The sequence below is a fragment of the Podarcis cretensis genome (assembly GCF_951804945.1).
Source record: "Podarcis cretensis genome assembly, chromosome: 9".
NCBI classification, from domain to species: domain Eukaryota; kingdom Metazoa; phylum Chordata; class Lepidosauria; order Squamata; family Lacertidae; genus Podarcis; species Podarcis cretensis.
This window is the reverse complement of record NC_137178.1, coordinates 2,815,692-2,826,061: the sequence shown is the minus strand read 5'-3', so window position 1 is coordinate 2,826,061 and position 10,370 is coordinate 2,815,692.

Sequence of the window (10,370 nt, the reverse complement as noted above, 5' to 3'; positions counted from 1 at the left end):
TTGGAGAGACTACATTTCCCAGCATGCCGCGCGGGTTGAAAGTGGACGCAGCCGCCCGCTGGAGCGTTCCGCTATGCACTCTGGGAGATGTAGTTTTGTGGCACAAAGCTGGCCGCCCGTCCTGACTGCCGCTTCCTTTCGCCAAATGCGCATGCGTCTGCCTGTTATTCTTACTATGATTGGCTAAAGCGCTAAAGGAGGCGCGGCTTCACAATTTCCGGGTCCACAGAGCGGTGGGCGTATCCCAAGTGCGAGTGGCAGGCGCTCGGCCAATAGGAGGAAAGGGGAGGCTTAGGGCGCAGGAGGCGGGGAAAGTCTCCCAAAGGGAGCAAGCGCTGATTGGGCCGCGGTTCTGATAGACAAGGCTGTAGCCTCCAACGATTGGCTAGTCCTTCAGAATGCAAATTTAGGCTGGATTTTGGAGCGCTCTGCCCCTTTGATGGGTTTGAGCCTTTTGATCAGGCATAGGCGAACTCGGCCTTCCAGCTGTTTTTGTTACTACTACTAGTCCCATCATCCCTGACCACTGGTCCTGTTAGCTAGGGATGATGGGAGTTGTAGTCCCAAAACATCTGGAAGGCAGAGTTTGGCTATGGCTGCCTTTGATCTTTTCCTTTTCACAGCTTTGGGTTGGTTTTGGATGCATTTTGAAGTAAATTCCTCCCCAAAATGAACTCCTGCAAGGGAACAGGTTTGCAAGAGCAGCAGGAGACCCTCCCCTGACCCAGATGGCTGAGAATCATCCAAGTCCCAGCCTTTCCCTCTCTCTCCTGCTTTAATCAAAATTTATCCGTGGGGATCTGATAAATACACACACACACACACACACACACACACACATATAGGTCTGCTGCCCACAACTTGTTTGTGCTATCTAAATGACCCACAGCACCCAGCAATTAAAAGGCTCTAGCACATTTGCAAAGCTAAGCAGGGTCCTGTATGGTTTCAAAGTGGATGGGAGACAGTATGTTGAGATTCCTGCCTTGCAGGGGGTTGGCCTAGATGACCCTCAAGGTCTCTTCCAACTCTACAATTCTATTATTCTAACTCACTTGTAAGATCTAAGCGACCCAGGTCACATCCACACACACCACACATTGAACACACATAAAGCACATGTTGTTGTTGTTGTTGAGTCCTTTACTCGTGTCCGACTCTTCGTGACCCCCTGGACCAGAGCACGCCAGGCCCTCCTGTCTTCCACTGCCTCCCGCAGTTTAGTCAAACTCATGCTGGTAGCTTCGAGAACACCATCCAACCATCTCGTCCTCTGTTGTCCCCTTCTCCTTGTGCCCTCCATCTTTCCCAACATCAGGGTCTTTTCCAGGGAGTCTTCTCTTCTCATGAGATGGCCAAAGTCTTGGAGCCTCAGCTTCAGGATCTGTCTTTCCAGTGAGCACTCAGGGCTGATTTCCTTCAGAATGGAGAGGTTCAGTGGCGTAGCATGGGGGGTGCAGGGGGGGCCGGCCGCACCGGACGCAACATCTGGGGGTTAGAGTTAGGGGGCGCAAATCCACGGGTTATGGGGCGCAAATTACTTGCCTTGCCCCGGGTGCTGACAACCCACGCTACGCCACTGGAGAGGTTTGATCTTCTTGCAGTCCATGGGACTCTCAAGAGTCTCCTCCCGCACCAGAATTCAAAAGCATCCATTCTTCGGTGATCAGCCTTCTTGATGGTCCCGCTCTCACCTCCATACATCACTACTGGGAAAACCATGGCTTTAACTATATGGACCTTTGTTGGCAAGGTGATGTACATAGCTTCTCCCAAAGAGGCCTGGGAACTGCAGTCTGCCCTTCAGAGAGCCACAATTCCCAGCACCCTTAGCAAACTACAGTTCCCAGCATCTTTTGGGTAGAAACCATGTGCTTTAAAGCTTTGGTGCGGATGTGACCCTATTTGCAAAAGGACAGAACAACATTGTCAGTTGTCAGCCAGCAGAGGGAGCTCCAAGATTGGGTTTGCAACCTGCCACAGTCTTAAATCCAATAAACACACAAGGGGTAACCGGCGGTACGTTTGAAAAAATAATATATACTATTCATTGTATTGAATTGTAGATTTCAACAGAAATAACTCATATAGTTCAACGAAAAATGTAGAAGACCCTTTCCACTATGTTATAAGATCCACTGTCCTGTGATATCATATATGAGTTTGTCCTACTGATAAAGCCCAAGACGGCGAAACAAGGATAATATTCCAGAAATCCTTGTCCTAGACTCTGTGAAAGGATTCTGTGGAACTGCAACAACCTTTAGTGTGGATTGTTGGACTTTATGAACAGACAGGAATAGACACTTTCACATGTATGGATCTTATGCATACAGTGGCGTAGCGTGGGGGGTGCAGGGGGGCTGGCCGCACCGGGCGCAACATCTGGGGGGGCGCGCTCGCCGCCTCCAGAGTCGCCGAAGAGCCTCGGGCGCAGGCTGTAGCAGAGCCCCATGTCTCGCGGAACCGATGAGCTGGGCACGCGTCCGGGCTGAAGGCGTCTGGCAGGCAGCGGCTCTCAGCACTCGCCACGGTCCCCGCGCATCAGGGCCGCGGAGGGCGCGCCAGGCAGCCCCTCCTCACAGCCCCGCCACCGCCGCTGCTGCTGCAGCTGCTGGGCCATGTTGCATTTTCCTCACCTCTCTGCCCTCCTCCTCCGGGCAAGCGGTGTCGTTTGGGCGGCAGCGCCAGCGGCAACTCGCCTCAGATCACCTGACACGGACCCGCCCCCGCCGCCATGGCTACCGTACCGTAAATACCCCAGCCCAGGCAGCAGCAAGAAGAAGCTGGCAGCGGCGGCAGGTTAGGGGTTAGGGGCGCAAATTACTTGCCTTGCCCCGGGTGCTGACAACCCACGCTACACCGCTGTATGCATAAACTGATTAGAGAATGAACTGATCCACTGGGTCCTCTACTTTTTTCGTTGAACTTTATGAACTACTTCTGTTGAAATCTACAATTCAATACAATGAGTAGTATATATTATTTGTTCAAACGTACAGCCGGTTACGTCTTGTGTGTTTATTGAATATGTTTCACGTAACCAGAGGTTTGTTGTTGTTTTGCACAGTCTTAAATACAGCATGATTTGAAATTTCAAATGGAGAGCCAATGATGCCAAAAACGTAGAAAAGAGAGAAGCAAAATACATTCATTGCAATCCACTAAATTCACATTAAACAATTAGAATTCATAGTATACCCACACTTGGTTTCAAATTTGGGTTTTAGTTGCCTTCCATCTCTTAATCTTATGTATTCAGGTAATTTAGTACATTGGGCTGATTCCTAAACTTTCTTATCCAGTCTCCCCCTGTTACAGGTTTTTTGCTCTGATTATATATACCACATAGCTATGATTCTTGTATTGCAGGGGGTGAGACTAGATGACCCTTGGGGACTCTACAATTCTATGGTTTACCATAATTGATTTAGCAACTGTCAAAAATAAGAAAACATTATAACTCAGGCCTTAAGCATCCCAGAATACTATGTGTCAGGGGTTCAGGAGCAGAGGCACAGGGAGGAGAGGAGATGGAGAGCGAAGGGGAAGAATCCGAGGGGAGCGTAGGAGAAGAGGACAGTGGACCGAGGGATTCCATGAGCCTCTCCAGCGAATCGGAAGATTCACAGAAGGGGGCGCCAGTGGCCAGGGGTAGGGGGTTCCCAAGGGGAACGCCCCAGGAGCAAGGGGGCAGCGGGGACTCCCAGAGCAGTAGTTGGAAATCAGGACCAGCTTCCCCACCAGAGCAGAGTGGGGGGGAAGAGTCCCAAGGATCGGGGCCAGTGCATTCCCCACCAGGGAGAGAAGATAAGGCAGGGCTGACCACACCTCCATCGTAGAGTCAGACAACGCAGGGGAGGTCAGATCCGGCCAGTGTACCGGAAGAGGGAAGCAGTGACAGAAGTAGTGTAACGGTCAGGAGGAAGGTCACTGGGTTGGCGCGAGAGGCAAGTTCAAATGTACAGGAGCGCGGGACAGCAGAGAATGAGGATTGGGAACCGGGTCCTAAAGCCCGCCGGAGGGAGGGGGAGGAGCTAAGCGACTCAGCGTCGGAAGAGTCCAGAAAGGGCAATGCCCCAGCGGGCAGGAGGACCCAGAGGAGGAGAGAGCAGCGTAAAAGGTGGAGCAGGGCTAGGATCTTAAACTGGTGTCATAGGGGAGGAGACTCAGACGGTACTTCGCCAGTCTAGGCTTTAAGACGTAGGGCTGCGCGCTACGGCTTTGAAATGGAAACTAACCCTCAATAAAGACTTTTGTACATAACTACAGCCTAGCGTTGGTCCTCTGTGAGCTGGGACCTAGAGGCAGCTCTGACACTATGCTTCTATAAAAGCTTCAAGCTTTAGTTCATATTCAACTGCTGTTTGAATTCCAGCTAAGTTCAATTCAAAATAGACCTGCTGAAATTAGGGGCCCAAAGCTTGTTATACCCATTAATTTCAATGGCCCTACTCTACTCTGGTAAACGTTAGATAAGGATACGGAAAGAGCCCGGTAGCTGGATCAGGCCAAAGGGGCCCATCTTAACACGAGTCAACAGTGTGATGATGCAGCAGCAAAAATAAGCGAGTGCTTTTGCACACACACAAAAGCAACTTTTTCTTAGTAATAGTAATAATAATATATCCCCTGAATCTCCTATGCTATGATGGAAGCCTGCCTGTTTTGCACCACCATGCCCTGAAAGGCTTCAAAAATCAAAGCAGCGGAAACTAGGAAATTGCAAGGGTTCTTTGAACTTATTCCCCTATCCAGCACAGGAGCAGTTTTAGAAGGTGACCTTCCTTTCCATTTGCCTGCTGTCAAAGTTTCCCTCCCAAATAAATGCCTCTGTGTGTGTGTGTGTCGCTGCAAGAGGAGGCTCAACGCAGAAAAGCAAGACCAGGCTTGAAAGTTGTGTCTTTGGGAGAACTTTAGTGGAGGTTACGAATTTTCAGACACTCCCTCAGTTCGCTTCCCACGCTTCTCCTTGCCTGGGGGCCAAGACTCCCAAGTCCAGCTCCTCCCCTTCAGATTAGGGAGCCAAACCAGGGAGAGTGCAGCTTCTTAACCCTTCTTGTGCTTCTCCGCTAACTCCTGGCGGTTTCCAGAGAGGCTTTTTTAAAGGACTTTGCAAAAGAGGACTTTGGTTTTCTCAAGGGGTCAGCAGTTACGCATCCGGTATAACACTGGTCTTGAAAGACCTACATTGGCTCCCAGTACGTTTCTGAGCACAATTCAAAGTGCTGGTGTTGACCTTTAAAGCCCTAAACAGCCTTGGCCCAGTATACCTGAAGGAGCGTCTCCACCCCCATCATTCTGCCCGGACGCTGAGGTCCAGCGCCAAGGGCCTTCTGGTGGTTCCCTCATTGTGAGAAGCAAAGCTACAGGGAACCAGGCAGAGGGCCTTCTCGGTAGTGGCGCCTGCCCTGTGGAATGCCCTCCCAGCAGATGTCAAAGCGATAAACAACTACCTGACATTCAGAAGACATCTGAAGGCAGCCCTGTTCAGGGAAGTTTTTAATATGTGACATTTTAGTGTATTTTTGGTTTCTATGGAAGCCGCCCAGAGTGGCTGGGGAAACCCAGCCAGATGGGCGGGGTACAAATAATAAATTATTATTATATTATTATTATCCTTTTTTTAAAATGATATTTATTAAAGTTTCCAATAATACACATAAACACACAAACATACAAACATACAAACATACACAAACAAAAAACAGGTATAATTTCAATCCTTTTTCTTTTTCTTAAACCTTATTTTCCCGACCTCCTCACACCTCCCCCTTCTGTATTATAATTTCATTATCCAATCAGCAAGTCCTCTCCCTTATTTCCCATAGTTTTTAATTTTTCTTTTCCTTTTCCTTAATAAATGCCGCTGAAAACCATTAATTTTTAAACCCATGTCATTCTAGCCTTCATTAATTTTACAGTATTTGTTAATATAGTCTTTAACCTTTTTCCTAAAGTCGACCCAAATTTCCCTTCCACGATTTTCCCACATTCCATAAAAATTTGCAAAAATATATAAAAGAAGAAACATAACAAATTATATTTTTACACCCTTTGGATTCCCACACCCCACCCTCCCTTTCCCGGTTTTGATCCCCAAACCAATGTCCATCAGTCCATCTATTCTCAGCCTGGATCCCTCACGTCAGAGGCTCTTAAATCTCTCTCAATTTCTCTCTGCCGGTTTTATTATCCTTGCCCACTATGAGAAAGTCCTCAGGGGTGGGTGGGGACAGGAGGAAGCATGGTGTAGTGGTTAGAGTGTTCGACTGGGAGCCTCGGTTCCAATCCCCACCAATGCATGAAGCTGCTTTGCTTGACCCTGGGCTGCTCAGCATCTCCTGGCAGAGTCTACCTTGCAAGGTTGTTATGAGGGAGAACAAAAACCGTATGGTGCAAAAGGGGGAGGTGAAATGCACTTAATTATCGAGGGCGGAGGGAGAGAGTTGCTCTTTCTTTATTTCCCAAAATTTTGCAGGCAAGATGGGAGGGGATGGAGAGGCGAAGGCAACGTTTTTGCTGCCGAGTCCTGGAAAAGGTGAAGACGGCAAGAGATGAAGGCCAGTCCTAGGCTGGTTTATCAGAAGAGGTTCCCTCCAGTCCCCATATTAAGGAACAAATTCCGCTCAAAATTTCTGATCTGTTTCCTACATAGACACGCACATGTTTCAGACGTCATATCAAGAAGATTGTTGCCTCATTGAGCCCATTTTGCAGGGTTGCCAACTGCTGGTGGTGAGGACAGGTTTGTATGCAAAAAGAACAGAGTGGAGTTTTAAAAAAGTTGGCAACCCTGTTTCTTTCTCTTGTTTATGCCTTCTCTCTACCTCTCTTTCAAATCAGAACCAGTGAAGGCGGTGAAGGTCCTGTGTGAGTGCCTGGAGGCGGTTGGAGGATGGATGGCGGCTAACAGATTGAGGTTGAATCCTGACAAGACAGAAGTACTGCTTTAGGGGACAGGGGGCGGGCAGGCGTGGAGGATTCCCTGGTCCTGAATGGGGTAACTGTGCCCCTGAAGGACCAGGTGCGCAGCCTGGGGTCATTCTGGACTCACAGCTGTCCATGGAGGCACAGGTCAATTCTGTGTCCAGGGCAGCTGTTTACCAGCTCCATCTGGTACGTAGGCTGAGACCCTACCTGCCCACCGACTGTCTCGCCAGAGTGGTGCATGCTCTGGCTATCTCCGCTTGGACTACTGCAATGCGCTCTACGTGGGGCTACCTTTGAAGGTGACCCAGAAACTCCAACTAATCCAGAATGTGGCAGCTAGACTGGTGACTGGGAGCGGCCACCGGGACCACATAACACTGATCCTGAAAGACCTACATTGGCTCCCAGTACGTTTCCAAGCACAATTCAAAGTGTTGGTGCTGACCTTTAAAGCCCTAAATGGCCTCAGTCCAGTATACCTGAAGGAGCGTCTCCACCCCCAGGTGGAGGTCCAGCGCTGAGGGCCTTCTGGCGGTTCCCTTGCTGCGAGAAGTGAGGTTACAGGGAACCAGGCAGAGGGCCTTCTCGGTAGTGGCACCCGCCCTGTGGAACGCCCTCCCTTCATATGTGAAGGAAATAAGCAGCTATCCTATATTTAAAAGACATCTGAAGGCAGCCCTGTTTAGGGAAATTTTTAATATTTGATGCTGTATTGTTTTTAACACTCGATTGGGAGCTGCCCAGAGTGGCAGCTGCCCATCAGCCAGATGGGCGGGGTATAAATAAATTCTGATTCTGATTCTGATTCTGATTCTGATTCTGATTCTGATTCTGATTCTGATTCTGATTCTGATTCACACCACCTACCATGTTCCCATCAGCCTTCCCTGTTGCCATTCCTTCACTGAAGTTTTATTCCCTCTGCAGTCTTTCCCAATTTAGAATTCTCCATTATTTGAGGGTAGCGTTCTTTCCCTAGCCTTGTGCTTTAAATCCTGAGGACTGGGGTTGGTTTGCTCTTCGGCAAAAAGTGAATAATAAACATTTTCTTTTCATTGCAGGCCTCAGGAGAAAGCATGGCCAGGCAACAAGTGCAGAAATAGTATTTCTCAAGTTCGTCCCTGTGTGTGTTTGCAAATGAATTATGACCTGTTCTCTCCACTGTAATCAACTTGACTCCAGTTAAATTACAGAACCCAAACCATTGCGACTCCTCTGCCACACACCTCTTAACCTGTCGTGAAATAAAATCGTGCCAAGTGGCCGGGGGGGGGGGAATACCAACCACGGGAGAGAGAGATCCGAAGGCTTTGCAGGATGGGATTTGTGATTTTAGAAGGTGGAGGGAGTCCTGTTCTCCAGCGTGAGACAGAGGAAAAGGGCCTCTCTCCAGTCACCTGAAGGAAGGTCCCATGTGCGAGGTTTGAGGACCGAGTGCGGTGGCTTAGCATAACAGTGATTCACAATTCCGGGAAGACTTGGCACAGAGTCCGGAAACCCGAGATCTAAAGCTGAGCAGGAAGGGCCTGCCCTCCTCGCCGTATTTCAGCAAAAGTCAGCCAAATTCACATTGCAGGGCCACGTGAGAGGGTTTCCCTCAGCCTCACACGTGCCTCTCTGCCCTCCAAAAAAGAGCCATTATTTAAACCCAAACATCACCCTGCTGCAAAGCAACATCCTTGTTATATACGACCATGGTTGTCGCTGGGGTTGTTGGTGTTTTGTGCATATGTATATACAGTGGTACCTCAGGTTAAGTACTTAATTCATTCCAGAGGTCCGTTCTTAACCTGAAACTGTTCTTAACCTGAAGCACCACTTTAGCTAATGGGGCCTCCTGCTGCCACCGCACTGCTGGAGCACAATTTCTGTTCTCATCCTGAAGCAAATTTCTTAATCCGAGGTAATATTTCTGGGTTGGCGGAGTCTGTAACCTGAAGCGTATGTAACCTGAAGCATATGTAACCCGAGGTACCACTGTATATAGACAGACAGATCGCAAACACACACATTTATTATTTACTAAAATGTATACGCCACTTGATTGTCAAAAGCAAATAAACCTCAAAATAGTTTACTACAACGCAGTTATTTGTTAAAAAAACCCAAAACAATCAAAAAGATTAAAACCAGCCATAAACTAACTAGGTTGGCTTGTCCAGTGCTATTTTCCTAGAAAAAGAGGTGCCAGAGCTCACCATGACCTCCTGCCCTCTTAGAAGGGCCAAGGCACCTACCTGAGAGGTGCTGGAGCTGAGCTCTGGCTGGGGGGGGGGCAACCCTGGGTTTGTGTAAATAAAAATGTTTTCAAGGGTGTGGTGAAGGAGCCTGCCTGATCTCAAGTGGCAGGGAGTTCCAAAGTATAGGCATTGCCACACTCAACAGTTGAGTTCTTACCAATGTGGAATGGGTATTAGGTGGCACCTGTAACAGTTCCAGTTCTGATGATCAAAGCAGCCAAGAGGTTGTATCTGGGGTAAGGCGATCTCACAGGTAAACTGGTCCCGTTGCTGAAGGCTTGTGTACTAACAGTTTTAGAATCATACAGTTGGAAGGGACCCTGAAGGCCATCTAGTCCAACCCCTTGCAATGCAAGAATACGCAGCTGTCCCATATGGGGATCGAACCTGCACCCTTGGTATTATCAATGCCATGTGCAATCCTGCTGAGCTATCCAGGCTTGTTGTTATTTTTATATCCTGTCTTTTGCCATAACAGGGACTCAAGGCAGCTTACAGATAAAATAATAACAGCTAAAAACACTTACACCGGAATAGAATTAAAACTATAGTTTTACACCATGAACCCTAAATACCCCCAGAATCACACTGCTATTATCTGCTAGAGTCTTGTCTAGTCAAGTTGCGTGGGATCAATTCCAATCTGTTACCTCCGAGGATGTGGACAGGCTGCTTGGACGAGTGAAACCAACCACCTGTCTCCTGGATCCTTGCCCATCCTGGCTTATAAAAGCTAGCCGGGAAGGACTGGACGATGGGCTTTGGGGGGTGGTGAATGCTTCCCTCCATGAGGGAGCCTTCCCAGACCCACTGAAAGAGGCAGTTATTAAACCGCTTCTTAAAAAACCATCTTTAGATGCGGCCACGATGGCCAACTATCGCCCAGTCTCAAATCTTCCATTCTTGGGCAAGGTGATTGAGCAAGTGGTTGCTGAACAACTCCAGGCACGCCTGGAAGAAGCGGACCATTTGGATCCCTTCCAGTCGGGATTCAGGCCTCATCATGGGACTGAAACTGCCTTGGTCGCACTGGTTGATGATCTCTGGCGGGCTAGGGACAAAGGTGAGAGCTGTTTCCTAGTTCTGCTGGATCTCTCAGCGACCTTTGATATCATCGACCATAACATCCTTCTGGACCGTCTTGAGGGGCTGGGAGCTGGGGGCACTGTCATACAGTGGTTCTGTTCCTTCCTCCTG